Genomic DNA, 15,966 nt, shown 5'->3' with positions numbered 1-15,966 from the left:
AAAGATACTGTTTTCATAGGCAGTTTGTTCCAAAGCATTTCAATTATACTAGAATAGTAGATGACTGGAAAATAACAATGACTGCAATTCAGATAGGTAATTTAGAGAAAATATGAGGAAATGTTATTTGCATAATAATTTGGAACACAGTGTATAGCATACATTGATTCACAAAGCCACAAAATTTGTTGCGATCACCATTAAGTCTGAATGGGGGCAACTTAGGTGGGCTAGCTGGTGGGGGTTGCCCAGATGGTAAAGTCGCTTGTGCAGCCATTTGCGTGCTTATGTCCTGAAAAGCCCGTCCATACTGGGACTATGCCAGCAAGTTTGTTTTCCTGTGCTGCCATGTGGGTGCTTAAGTCCTGCAAAGTTTGTCCAAACACTTGTTGATTGTGTTCAAAGCTTCCAAACTTCTTTTCCAGACCTTCCACATCTTTCTGCAGTGATCTAATTATGGAGAACACCTGCTCTAGTCTGCTTTCTGCAGTCATTGTTCCAGCAGTCTCCTTTTTTAAGGCTAGAGTATCCTGTAATGATTATAAGGGATAACTCAGGAGACTCTTTGCATGGAAGAAGACAACTACAGGACACAGTTTTATAAGTGGTAAAGTCTATATTATCACACGGTGATTCAAACAGGTGCAGAGAGAAACTCAAGTCCACAACACTTGGTGTAAATACTAAACGCAGCTTAACAGTCTATAGGAAACTTCAGAGGAAAATGCAATTACGCAGAAAGTCTATGAAGCACAATTATTCTTGAGGATACTTGATACGAATAAGTCCTTGGTAGGCCAAACACAGATAGATATGCTTATAAGGCAGTTCAAATAATATCTTAGCAGAACCAGGGAGGCCTGGGTAAAAGTCTAAGGTTTAAGCAGAGCAGCAAGAGCTTACATGTCCAGCAAATGCAGATGGAAACAAACACAAGCAGCCAGATGGAGGATTACTGGAAACCGATGTATGCAGCAGAAACTCAGAGCTGAGTAGCAGGATCTCCACACAAGTTCACAGGAGCAGGTGCAGGTGCAGGTGCAAAGCCAGGGAGTCATCAGGAGCTGGATGCAAGGCTGAATACTCTAGCACAGACTAAAGGCTGGGGTGGAGTTATATAGCAGGAAGACACAGTGCACATGAGACCAAAGACGCCATTTTGGAAAAGGGCAGTAATGCACAAAAGGTAATCAAAATGTTCAGAGTCCTGACACGTACATTCCTAAACCAAGAATCTGCAAAACCCCTAGTCCATGCCCTCATCATCTCCCCCCTCGACTACTGAAACCTCCTGCTCTGTGGCCTCCCCTTGAACACTCTCGCACCCCTCCAATCTATTCTAAACTCTGCTGCCCGACTAAGTCTACGTTCACATTTGCGGTCTGCACCGCAGCATCGGGCGCCGCAGCGTCGCCGCATGCGTCATGCACCCCTATATTTAACATGGGGGCACATGGACATGCGTCGCACTTGCGTTTTGTGCCGCATGCGTCCCTGCGGCGCCCGCGTCCGGGCGCAGAGGACGCAGCAAGTTGCATTTTTGCTGCGTCCAAAATCAATCAAAAAAAGGACGCATGCGGCGCAAAACGCAGCGTTGTGCATGCGTTTTGCTGCGTTTTTGTTTGCGTTGTGCGTTGCGGCGCCGACGCTGCGGCACACAACGCAAATGTGAACGTAGCCAAATCCACCTGTCCCCCCGCTATTCCCTGGCCCCTTTCCTCTGTCAATCCCTTCACTGGCTCCCCATTGCCCAGAGACTCCAGTACAAAACCCTACAAAGCCATCCACAACCTGTCTCCTCCATACATCTGTGACCTCGTCTCCCGGTACTTACCTGCAGGCAACCTCCGATCCTCACAAGATCTCCTTCTCTACTCCCCCTTATCTCCTCTTGCCACAATCGCATACAAGATTTCTCTTGCGCATTACCCCTACTCTGGAACTCTCTACCCCAACATATCAGACTCTTGCCTACCATTGAAACCTTCAAAAAGAACCTGAAGACCCACCTCTTCCGACAAGCCTACAACCTGCAGGCAGTAACCACCGATAGACCAAACCGCTGCACAACCAGCTCTGCCCTCGCCTACTGTATCCTCACCCATCCCATGTAGATTGTGAGCCCTCGCGGGCAGGGTCCTCTCTCCTCCTGTACCAGTTATGACTTGTATTGTTTAAGATTGTTGTACTTGTTTTTATTATGTATACCCCTCCTCACATGTAAAGCACCATGGAATAAATGGCGCTATAATAATAAATAATAATAATAATACAGAACTTAGAAAACAGTATTGAAGTGTTATTTGGTCAATGCACGGTACTGTTATGTGGTCCCCACATTGTTTGGCACTGATCAGATGCTATATGTCAAGGTTATTTGAACACTACACGACTGTACGGGATATGGGAAGAATTCGCACTCCTGCTTGGTTATTTTAGAAACTCCCATAACTCAAACAGAAGAGAATTAATAAAGTTGTGCATGCGCACTCGATTCTCTATTCACAGGGATAAAAGACAGGACCAGATCAGCTTTCATATTGCGAGATCGGAATACTACTTTAACAGTCTGTGCAGATAAATTTGGGCAAGCTAAATTACTTTCAGCCCCTTCTTGACAAAACCATCTGAATCAACAAAAAAGGGGGCTTTCTTTGCTGAGACAATCCCACCAGAACGGGGATGAAAAATAGTGCAGTAAAAAGAAATATCTGTACCAGGCTGCACCTACATCATATACCTTCAGACATGAGTAGGAATGGAAATAAGGTAGAACTCCTCCTCCTACTCCTCCTCTTCCTCCTCCTCCTTCTCTTCCTTCTCCTCCTTCTCTTCCTCTTCCTTCTCCTCCTCCCAAAGTTTCATATTCTTAATATATTATAATCATCATATTATATAACACTGTGTAGTTACAATTGCTCATTTTGCCTTTCTACCCAGCTAATTCTTCTCTTTTCTCTGCTCTATGTAGAAACAGGAAGTCTTTTTCTACGTGAATCATCCCCCTATTCAACTTCTGATCCAGCTGCTCCCTCCTCCCCCTGCCTGACTTTTGCAGTGATGACTCATGCAGGAAAAATTGACCTCCTGTTTCTACATAGGGTTTAGAAGGATTCAGCTTCTCAGTTTTTAATCATGTGATGTCATAGCCCTAAAGGAAAAAAGAAGAATTAGAATGGTAGAAAGGCAAAATGAGCAATTGTAAGTGCACAGTGCTGTATAACATGATGATTGCAATATATTAAGAGGATAAAAACGGTGATGAGAGCGCTTCTTTAAAAAGAAATCATAGATAACCTGCTTGTTGATGGTTTCCAAGTAGCTACATTGCAATTTTTTTTAAAGTTTTAATAAATACATATAAGAAATATACATACAAATATTACAGGACCTATTTTAAAACCATACCTGTACCTGCAGCAGCCAAAAATCCACAGTATACAGAGCTGAAAAACCACAGCACGGTGTGCTATGTAGTGGCCATTCTTGGGTACTGCAGCTCAGAGCATAGTAAAGTGAATGAGCTGCAGTACTGACAATGTCCACTACAAACTGTATGGCGCTGTGGTGTTCTGACTATATAAATTGGGATCTTTAAGGTATCAGCTGATCACATCGATCCTCCATCGTTCTGATATTGATGACCCTTTCTAAGGACAACTCCTTTTAAACAGAGTTTTCTTTTAAATGTGCCTTTCATAGTCCACCACCATGGTAAGAGGATATTGTTGATGTTTGCTTATGTGTTACCTTCTTTTTTTGCCGTGGTAAATAATTTAGATCTCGCTTATAGCGGAGATCAGAGATCACGCACCTTTTCTGTACAATCCAGTTAATAGATGTAAGCAAAACTCTGGCGTTAAATAAGTCAGAGTTAAGTTGTAGCTGAATGATATCATTAGTAAAGCTCTAATTACCCCGCGGATTCTCGGTATAAGACACCGTAACCCAGATAAAATGCCAAGCTGATCTGTCTTTTGTGGTCAAACAATGTCTGCCTTCTAATTAACTTTACTTTGTGAACCCATTACTTTGGTGATAATTAAGCCCCGAGCAGCAAATTATTGTCATCATTTACACTGTCTCACATCCAAAGCAAGAACAAAGGGCGGAATACTTGGCTTTTATTCCCTGCATGGTGCCCCCATTCCCTTTGTTTTGCTTATTTCTCACATTAGTTGGGGGTTTTGGAAACCACATCTCTCCTAGCCATTTTGTATCCAGAAGACGATCATATTCTGTTGTACTGTGAATGACTGATGCACGGAATGTGATGTATCCGATACCCCGAAGGTTCCGCATCGCATGCTCGAAATGTGCGTTATATACCCGGAGTTTTATGTATCAGATTCTCAAAATGTTCTGTTTGGAGTAATAGAAATGTTCTGTATGACGTGTTAGCATTGTCCTTTATCGATTGTTCTGTATTAGGTGCCCAGACGATTTGTATCGGATCCACAAAATGTTCTGTATCCAATGATCGGAATGTTGTGTATCCAATGATCGGAATGTTGGGTATCCAATAATTGAAATGTTATGTATCCAATGATTGGAATGTTGTGTATCCAATGATTGAAATGTTCTGTATCTGATGATTGGAATGTTGTGGATCCGATGATCAGAATGTTGTGTATCCAGTGATTAGAATGTTCTGGATCCGATGATCAGAATGTTGTGTATCCAGTGATTAGAATATTCTATACCCGAAGATTGGAATGTTGTGTATCCGATGATCGGAACGTTCTGTATCAGATGATTGGAATGTTCTGTTTCCAATGATCGGAATGTTCTGTATCTATTGATTGAAATGTTCTGTATCTGATGATTGAAATGTTCTGTATCTGACGATTCGATTGTTGTGGATCCGATGATGCAATGTTCCTGAATCTGATGCTCAAAATTTTCTTATTATGGGATCATCTGGTGAGGTGGATTCTCTAAACCATACGTTAGAGTGATCAGCACGTACTGGAGGCGATGATGCAGTGCTGCTGGACTTGTCATACTTGCACAAGGATCTATGAGGACCAGAACAGCAGGGGTGTAACTGAGCTCAGAAACAGAATAGTTGTAACCAGGTGATAGTACCAGAATAGCAAAAAAATAATTCATTATCAATGACCTTGATAGCATAGCAGAGTAGAGAATGCAATATCACCTGAATTAGTTGGACATAGCTGATTAGTAGAAGGTGGTTGCTGGATAACAAACAGTAATATCTGGGAATAGATGGTTATCTTCTAACTAGATGGTCGGGAAGAATTTGCTAACTTGTAAATTGACAGAGCAGAGCCAAGAGGGCTATAAAACCATGATTAACAGGACTGATTGAGCTTGGAAGTAGTAGCTGGTTTTCAGAGAAGATAATTAGATATTTCATTAGAGCAGAAGGCAAAGCTTGGGGTAACGGGATGCTGTAATTCCTGAATACTCAGGCAGCGAATAGCTGCCTGAACTGGTGTAAACTAAATGGAAGCCGGTAATAGACGAAGGAAGCAAAGCTGGAGCTAGAACACGAGTGATGAGGGATGTAAGTAACAATTCTGTATCACATGTTAGGATTCTCCTTTATCAGATGAACAGAATGTTCTGTATCAATATCAAGAGAGAAAATTCTGAAGTCCCAGTTACATTTCCCCACTAAATAAATGTATAACCTATCCAAAAGGTAGATGGTAAATGTATTCTTAGAATGCGGGGCTCCTTTGCGTTAATTGGTTGAAAAGCTTGTCAGCTGACTGGTGCTCCGCCAATCAGCAAAGGGGAAGATCTAACTGCATGTTGTACATTTCAGGACTCCATCAAAGATTTACGACCATTAACATTCCTAGAGAACCCGTTTCATGCGTCTCTACAGGGTGGGGCATTTATATGGATACACCTGGGTGGGCCATTTATAAAGTTGGATCCAAAATGGCCGACTTCAAAATGTCCGCCATGGTCACCACCCATCTTGAAAAGTTTTCCCCCTCCCATATACTAATGTGCCACAAACAGGAAGTTGATATCACCAACCATTCTCATTTTATTTAGGTGTATCCATATACATGGGTCACCCAGGTCTATCCATATAAATGGCCCACCCTGTATAAATGACAAATCCCCTTTAATACAACACAGTCTGATAGTAAAAATAATACTTCAGCAATTTCATCGTTTGGATCCAGAACCCGCCTCTTGTATAATTGCAGACTAAGAGAAACAATTGTTAATCTGGGAGCATACGTAAAATGAGGAAACATTTGCAGAATTTATTGCGGATAATAGCCATAAACATGAAGGAAGCAAGTCATAAAGTTTAAGTTCATGATTAAAAAATGAATAACTGCATTCTAATGTGTGCTTATAATTCTATCCATAGCGTTTCCTGATTGTTTTTCACTGTCTCAAGGAACAGCCCGAAAGGAAAATCATCGGAATTAATCGCCTTGTTTTTCTCCCTTTTCTCTAAGCAAAATAGACGATGTTTGTACGGCGTAAATTATGTATCACTTTATAGAGAAGTATCCCATAAAGATCCATAATAAAGAGAAGAAATAAAAAGTTTTATGATAGACACAACGCCACTCTTGTCCATAGGTAGGGCTTGGTATTGCAGCTCTGGGTCTAAAAGCCTAGTCAAGGCATAGCTCACTTGTTTCGGACCCCCATGATCCTATATTGATGACTTGTTCCATATCAGAGTCATGGACAACCCCTTTAAGGACTCCAATCTCAATTCCAACCCTCAACAGGATGTCATTTTGGCTGGGTGGCCTCATATATAGACATATATAGCATAAACGTCTCCCAACAGAGTATCACTAAATCATTTTTATTTTCAAAACTGGTCATCTTAATAAAAATATGTTAGTAATTATTGATGGACTACACGTGCCATTAATACCCAGCAGCTGGTGGACAATCTCCACACATCTCTAGCCCCATCTCCTCCCTCTCCTGTCCAGACTTAGCATTGTCACACTTCAATAATACACTGAAGAATGCCCTAGATGAAGCAGCACCTTCTACACACAGATAGACCCGACACAGACAACGGCAGCCCTGGCACACTATGCAAACACGCTTTCTTCAGCATTGCTCAAGGTGTGCAGAGCGGCAGTGGAGAAAATCTCCCTTAGCAGAAGACTTCATCCACTATAAGTTCATGCTCAAAACCTATAACTCTTCCCTTTATCTGGCCAAACAATCCTACTTCACCACCCTCATCACCTCTCTATCCAACAACCCAAAACGACTTTTTGAAACCTTAAACTCCCTCCTGAAACCTAAAGTACAGGCCCCCATCACCATTCTCAGGGCTGAGGATCTGGCCACTTATTTCTTAGAAAAAATCAACCACATCCATCAGGATATCTCAGAACAATCTCCTCAGTGCCTGGATCCCCTTCCCTGCCGCACCTCAAGCTCACTAGACATCTTTGAGCCTGTTTCAGAAGAAGTTTCCAAGCTCCTCGCTTCTGCTCGGCCTACAACCTGCAACAGTGACCCCATTCCTTCACCGCTCCTGCAGTCTCTCTCACCAGTGGTCACCACTCACCTGACTAAAATATTTAACCTCTCTCTTTCTTCAGGTATTTTTCCCTCCTCATTTAAACATGCCATCATAACTAGGGTTGAGCGACCTTTAGTTTTTTAGGGTCGAGTCGGGTTTTGTGAAACCCGACTGTCTTAAAAGTCAAGTCGAGTGAAATCGGCCGACCACCGTTAAAAGTCGGGTTTCGGCCGAAACACGAAACCCAATGAAGGAATTTTTTTTTTTTTTCCTCCTCCTCCTCCGTCCCAGCACAGAAAATTTCGTATTGCACATTCCAAATCCCTACTGCGCACAAGCGATAACATGACGATACGCGTTCACTCCCCTAACACCTATGTCATCACTCTGCCCACGCTCATTCATTGGCTGAAAAAATGGCGCTAATCGCGTCATACGAAACGCGACTTTCGCGCCATGATCGCGTACCGCATGGCCGACCCCGCACAGGGATCGGGTCGGGTTTCATGAGACGCCGACTTTGCCAAAAGTCGGCGACTTATGAAAATGAACGACCCGTTTCGCTCAACCCTAATCATAACCCCTTTACTTAAAAAGCCATCCCTGGACCAGAACTGCACTGCTAACTACAGACCTGTCTCTAACCTTTCCTTCATCTCTAAACTCCTGGAACGCTTGGTCCACTCCCGTCTAATCCGCTATCTCTCGGATAACTCTCTTCTCGACCCCTTACAATCTGGTTTTCGCTCTTTACACTCCACTGAAACTGCCCTCAATAAAGTCTCTAATGACCTACTAACAGCTAAATCCAAAGGTCATTGCTCTCTGCTGATTCTCCTGGATCTCTCTGCAGCATTTGACACTGTGGATCACCAGCTCCTCCTCACTATGCTCCGCTCCATAGGTCTCAAGGACACAGCCCTCTCCTGGTTCTCCTCCTACCTCTCTGACCGCTCCTTCACTGTATCTTCTGCTGGCTCCTTTCCTCGTCCCCTTACTATCGGGGTTCCGCAGGGCTCAGTCCTAGGCCCCCTCCTCTTCTCTCTATACACAGCCCCTATTGGACAAACAATCAGCAGATTTGGGTTCCAGTATCATCTCTATGCTGATGACACCCAATTAAACACTTCTTCCCCTGACATCACCCCTACCTTAATTAAAAATACCAAGGACTGTCTGTCTGCTGTCTCTAACATCATGTTCTCCCTCTATCTGAAACTAAATCTCTCCAAAACAGAACTTCTTGTGTTTCTCCCTTCTACTAACCTCACTCTTCCCAACATCGAAATTACCCTGGAGGGTTCAACCATAACTCCCAAGCAGCATGCCCGCTGTCTTGGGGTCACATTCGACACCGATCTTTCCTTTACTCCCTATATCCGATCACTCACTCGCTCTTGTCACCTGCATCTTAAAAGCATCTCCAAAATCCGACCTTTTCTCACCTTTGAAACTGCTAAAACTCTTACCGTCGCTCTTATTCATTCCCGTCTGGACTACTGCAACTCTCTTCTGATCGGTCTCCCTCTTACCAAACTTTCTCCTCTCCAATCCATCTTGAATGCGGCAGTCAGGGTCATATTTCTGTCCAGCCGCTTCACCGATGCCTCCATCTTGTGCCAGTCATTACACTGCCTACCCATTCGCTACAGGGTCCAGTATAAACTCATCTCTCTCACCCACAAAGCTCTCCACAGTTCTGCACCGCCTTATATCTCCTCTCTCATCTCTGTCTATCGCCCTACACGCGCCCTCCGTTCTACAAACGACCTAAGACTAACATCCCCCGTAATCCGAACCTCGCACCTCCGTCTACAAGACTTCTCTCGTGCTGCGCCAGCTCTCTGGAATGCACTTCCCCAGACGATCAGACTGATACCTAGCCCCGACCTATTCAAGCGCGCTTTAAAAACCCATCTCTTCAAACAAGCCTACCACATCAACTACTCAGTAAATTAACTTTGCCCTGTTCCCTCCTTCCAAATATTATTCTAAATCTGCACCCTACTATTCATCTGTCTCCACACCCTCCATGCACATAACTGCACTTGATACTTGACTATTGCACTTAAACACACGGGCTGATGACCGGATCATGCAGCTTTGTATGAAAATCCCTATGTATTATAATTGCCAGACCTGAAATAACAAGCACTTTTCACCTATTGTGTCCCCCCATTTCCTTGTAGATTGTAAGCTTGCGAGCAGGGACCTCACTCCTAATGTCACTGTTTAAATTGTCTTAACTTGTACTGAATTTATTGTCTGTACATGTTCCCGCTTAATTGTAAAGTGCTGCGGAATATGTTGGCGCTATGTAAATATAAATTATTATTATAATTATTACTTCCTTTATTTCATGTGGTTTACATATATTATGATGATGATTACTATAATTATAAAGTGCTGCGAAATATGTTGGCGCTATATAGATAAAATTATTATTATTATGTTTTTTTCCTTTACGTATTTTGACCCCGATTCATCATTTGCATTTTTTTAAGTCACTTTTTTTTTTTCTTGTCTTGTAGTTTTCGTTGCTGTTTTTTGCCCTGAATTCTTGGTGTTTATTTTTCATGAATTTTTGTGCAAACTAAAATATGTTGTTTTTTTTCTCTTTTTGCTTGTTTGGTACAAAATTTGCTCCAAAATAACTGATGTTCATAAAATCACTCCAAAGGGCGACTTGAACAAATTTACAGTCACATTTCATGAATTTGTCTAAAACATCACAGATGTAAAAATCAGAAAACGAAACAAAAGACAACTTTAAAAAAAGTTAGAGGAATTTGTCGGAAATCAATAAGTTTCTATTTGAGAGGTATTCATGTAAAATAATTGCTGAAACTTCAATGATAAATTCGGTCCTTTGCTTTTTTTCAGCATTTTTAATTGCTACAAAAAAAGTCATGAATTTCAACCGTTTTTCATATTATTTTTTGAAATGCTTTTATTGCATTTCTACAGTCCAATAGAAGAAGCCTGGACTAGGCGCAGAGTTTGATTAGAGTGTGATCGTTATGTGATCACATTTTCTCGGATGAGGAGAAGATGGAGAAAAAAAATGTCTCCATTGTGTCAGTTTGCGGAAATCAGACTGCACTTGGATGTCATTCAAGTGCAGTCCGATGTTTCCCATGCCCTTACTGATTTGCATGGCCAAATGCGATCTGAATATCAGATCAAACTCAGACTTATTTTTTTCATCGGGCATGTGCACGGCCCAATAGAATAACATTGGTCCGATGTTTTGGCGGATCACATTTGGACCGAAAATAGAGCCATGTGAACGAGCCCTAAGACCATGGTCACACAGTTTTTTTGATGTTTTTCAGCACCAAAATCCAGCTCAAAAACACTTAAAAAACCCTCTTCCTAGTGATTTTTATGGGAAATCCACTTTGCTGTTCATCTGATGAGTTTTTCTAGTATGTTTTGTTCCTGAAGATGTAGTGAAGAAAGCCTGATGGAAGAAAACAGGGAATCTCACTTCTTGAAAGAGGATCATGAATGGAATCAGCTCTAAGCCAAGCCCAAAAAACATCATGTATATACCCAGAACATGGTTAATTAAAAAAAAAATCCCATAAAAAAATTATCTAAAACAGCACAAGTTAGAATGTATTGTATCTATTTTTTTATTTTAATTTAATCCCTTTAAGACCTTTGACGTATATTTACGTCAAAGTTCATGTTCCTGCCTTTAATGAGCCAACATCTTTTCTCACATTTAATGGCTGATTTAATCAGCCATCAAGGGCCTTTTATGGCAACAGTTGGAGCGGTGCTTCACCTGCAGCTGTTAACCTGTTAAATCTCGCTGTCAATCACAGATGGAAGCGCGTTACTGATCCTGCCCATCGGTGCCGATGGGTTGTCATGACAGAAGAATTTCCTTTGAACGTCGGCTTGTGGCCGGCATTCATAGAAGAATGTGATTTCTGCTATACACAGCAGAGATGATGCACTGCTATGTGCAGCACAAGTGATCGGACAATCGCAGCTTCAAGTCTCCTAAGGGGACTATCGAAGACAGTAAAATAAAAAGTTTTTAAAAATATGAAAAATAGAAAACACAGAAAAAAGTTCAAATCCCTTTTTTGCCCCCATTGAAAATAAAACAATAAAAAAAATAAAATACACATATTTGGTATCACCGCGTTCATAAAAGTCCATCTATCAAAATATGAAAACAGTTCAATTGATTGGTAAATGGTGTAACGAGAAGAAAAATAAAAACGTCAAGATTACGGGTTTTTGGCCTCCGCAATATTGCAATAAAATGCAATAAGAGGCGATCAAAACATTGTATGTACCGTCACGATTCACACCGTGACCGTCACCACTACGTCACGGATCGAGGTGACTTTAGGCCAACAGACGGCTATCACATGTGCAGGGGGCTTATCTTAGTTATCCCTCCACTGCTAACAATGTGATGAAAACACACACAAGGCTATTGACCTATCGATTTACAGCAGGGGCTTATTTTAGTTATCCCACTGCTCTACAATATACCACGACCTGCAGGGATTTATATATATCCCGCTTTACAGTTCCACTTCAGAACTTGCAGCTCTCTGGCGCCCCCTTACCCTCAGGTCAGACTAGGTACTGCACCTAGGGTAATTAGTCACCAGAAAGGCTGCCTGCTCTGTACTGGCTATTGGGCACGCTGCAACATGGCGATTTAACTACTCCCGCTCAGGCAGGAACAATAATTATCAACGACTCCCAAATACACAGAACAAGGTATGCTGCCACCAGCTTCGATTAAACGGGTCCGAAGCTAACCCAAAACAGTAGCGTAATTCCCTTCAGAACACTTAGGGTACGTTTTAGAGCAGGAAGAACGAACTAGTACTTTAAATATTTTACTCCGAAAGATAAGGCAGTGTTTATAAAATATTACAAGGATGTTACAATAAGAGACAATTGAAATATGTACAAAGGTAATTATAAAAATAATAGGGATTAAATGAGAAAAGGTAAAATTCGCATGTTCTCAGGTCATTTCAGGCAAAACCATGCTGGCAGGCAGAGCCCAGATGTCCCAATGCATAGTACAGCTCCTCAGGCAAGACTAACTACTGGGTACCTGGCAGAAAACTTATAAACTACAGCCTCGTGACATCACTAAAGGGCTGGTTAATGATATTCACTGAGGTCAGAGATATTTAACTTCTTAGACCCTGGAGACAAAAGAAATTCCTGACTTAGAAGGGAGGGACAACAGGTGGCTTTGCAGGATTGGTCACCTGCAGTTTAAAGCCACACCCTGCTCACACACTAGCTTCAAGTTACCCAGTGTCTGCCATAGGGCTGGTTTGTTGTATTCAGGGGGGGGAGAGGGGGTTTACAGCTGCCATGTGCTTTCAGGACCATGGTCAGATGTGCAAAAATCCCTCAGCTATGGTTTTTGCATTATCGTGACATACCCAAAAATGGTATCAATAAAAACATCAGCTCAAGCCGAAAAAATAAGACCATACCCAGCTCCAGATTTGGAAAAGCAAAAACGCAACGGGTCTCAGAAAATGCCGATATAAGCAATTTTTTTTTCTTAGAAATTTCCCCAAAAAATTTCGCAACTTAAATTTTTCAAAAAACCTATACATGTTTGGTATCTGTGAACTCGTACTGACCAGGAGAATCATATTACCAGGTCACTTTTACAATATAATGAACATGGTACATAAAAAAAATAATCCGGAATTGCACTTTAATTTTGCAATTTCACCGCACTTAGAATTCTTTTTCTATTTTGCAGTGCACTATATGGTGTTATTCAAAAGTACAACAAAAAAAAGTCCTCGTGTGTCTAAATTGATGGAAAAATAAAAAAGTTAGGGATTTTGGAAGAAGGGGAGGAAAAAAAAAATCGAAAACGTCAAAACGGAAAATCGCAAGGTCATGATGGGGTTAAACAGTAACATTTGGATATTTAGTCCCCAAAATAAAAATAATAAAAGCCACAAAGAATGCTCAGCGTGAAAGCTGCCTTAAATTGGCCTCCCGGGACTTCCCCTTTAAAAAGAACAACGGTAAAAGCACCAGATTGTGAATTGATTGGTCCCGTGTGCGTTAACGCCAGTTGCCTCTAATTCTGACCTTTTCCATATCAACCTACTCATTAGTTAGAAATGGCAGCATGAAAACGGAGCACGCTGCCTTGTTTTGTCTGATTTAATATAGATACGGCTGCAATATTTTTAAATTACATTCTTCAGATGTTTAGCGGGAAAAAGCTGAGCGTTTTTCTTCCATCAGACACAATAATATTGTTCAATTTCTTTTTCTCTGTGAAACTATTGATTTGCCTTCGGGGGGGAAATTGCTACTTTTTGTGTCCTGCGAAAAAAAAAGAAGAGATTTTTCGCCAATTTCTGTTATTTTGTTTTCCCTCCTCCTGTCCAGTAAAATATGAAACGGTCGTCCGGAAAAAGCTGTGTTATAGTACACCGATAAGACGGAAAATGAATTACCGCAGCGTCGTGTTCCTATACTCTGCGGGGGTCTTAGGGGGCGATGCACCGAAATGGCCGAGCGTCAGTAGTCAGGCACATGCCACTTTGCTACTTTTAAGAAGAAACATCAAAGAGATTCCGAAAAGCGATGCATTAGACTCGACTCTTCTGTCATCCATTTATATAATCGACGCCCCAACCAATGAGATATCAAAAACAAATAGAGCACAGGAGTCATTTCATTCCATCCAAAATGAATGCAGACCCTCCAGAATAGACCCCTAAATAAAGACCCTCTAAAGCATATGTGCCGTTCGTTACAAATTTTCTGGGACTAAAGGTACCTTCACACGAAACGACATTATAACGATATCGCTAGCGATCCGTGACGTTGCAGCGTCCTCGCTAGCGATATCGTTTCGTTTGACACGCAGCAGCGATCAGGATCCTGCTGTGATGTCGCTGGTCGCTGAATAAAGTCCAGAACTTTATTTGGTCGTCCGATCGCTGTGTATCGTTGTGTTTGAAAGCAAAAGCAACGATACCAGCGATATTTTACACTGGTAACCAGGGTAAACATCGGGTTACTAAGCGCAGGGCCGCGCTTAGTTACCCGATGTTTACCCTGGTTACTAGCGTAAAATGTAAAAAAAACAAACAGCACATACTCACATTGCGTCCCCTGCAGTCTGCTTCCTCCTCTGACTCAGCGCCGCAAAGTGAAAGTGAAAGCAGCACAGCGGTGACGTCACCGCTCTGCTCTCACTGTACGGCGCTCAGTCAGTCAGGAAGTGGACGCAGGGGGACGTGAATGTAAGTATGTGCTGTTTGTTTTTTTTAGATTTTACGCTGGTAACCAGGGTAAACATCGGGTTACTAAGCGCGGCCCTGCGCTTAGTTACCCGATGTTTACCCTGGTTACCAGGGGACCTCGGCATAGTTGATCGCTGGAGAGCGGTCTGTGTGACAGCTCTCCAGCGACCAAACAGCGACGCTGCAGCGATCGACATCGTTGTCGCTATCGCTGCAGCGTCGCTTCGTGTGAAGGTACCTTAAGATGAATTTTCACATACAGTCGTGGCCATCGCGGTTCTGCAGGGGTGGGGTTGATGTAAACTCTGTCCAGAAGTGGGTGTGTCAGGGTAGGTCAGAGACATTCCCAGGAGGGATAGGACTGTTTCCTGATGGAGCTGGGGACTAAACATAACATCCAAATTGCCCCAACATTAATTTGGTAAATCATTAAAACTATTTGCTGTAAAAATATAAATTAGCAATCAACTTTTGTGAATGATGATTTCTGTGGTTTTTACTGTATATAGAGGTGGTATCAGTCATTTTACTGGAGGAGGAGGTGAGCTGTGACATCACTTATTTTGAATGGTGGATCCTGTGTTATCTACTGTATATAGAGGAGTTATCAGTCATTGCACAGGAGGAGGAGGTGAGCTGTGACATCACCTATTGTGAATCGTGTATCCTGTGTTATCTACTGTATATAGAGGTGTTATCAGTCATTGTACAGGAGGAAGAGGTGAGCTGTGACATCACCTGTTGTGAATGGTGGATGCTGTGTTATCCACTGTATATAGAGGAGTTATCAGTCATTGTACAGGAGGAGGAGGTGAGCTGTGACATCACCTATTGTGAATGGTGTATCCTGTGTTATCTACTGTATATAGAGGAGTTAGCAGTCATTGTACAGGAAGAGGAGGAGGTGAGCTGTGACATCATCTATTGTGAATGGTGGATCGTGTGTTATCTACTGTATATAGAGGTGTTATCAGTCATTGTACAGGAGGAGGAGGTGAGCTGTGACATCACCTATTGTGAATGGTGGATCCTGTGTAATGTACTGTATATAGAGGTGTTATCAGTCATTGTACAGGAGGAGGAGGAGGTGAGCTGTGATATCACCTATTGTGAATGGTGGATCCCTTGTTATCTACTGTATACAGAGTTGTTATCAGTCATTGTACAGGATAAGGAGATGAGCTGTGATAT

This window comes from Ranitomeya variabilis, chromosome 2 (assembly GCF_051348905.1).
Source record: "Ranitomeya variabilis isolate aRanVar5 chromosome 2, aRanVar5.hap1, whole genome shotgun sequence".
In the NCBI taxonomy this organism is placed as follows: Eukaryota; Metazoa; Chordata; class Amphibia; order Anura; family Dendrobatidae; genus Ranitomeya; species Ranitomeya variabilis.
Note: the sequence above shows the minus strand (reverse complement) of the source record.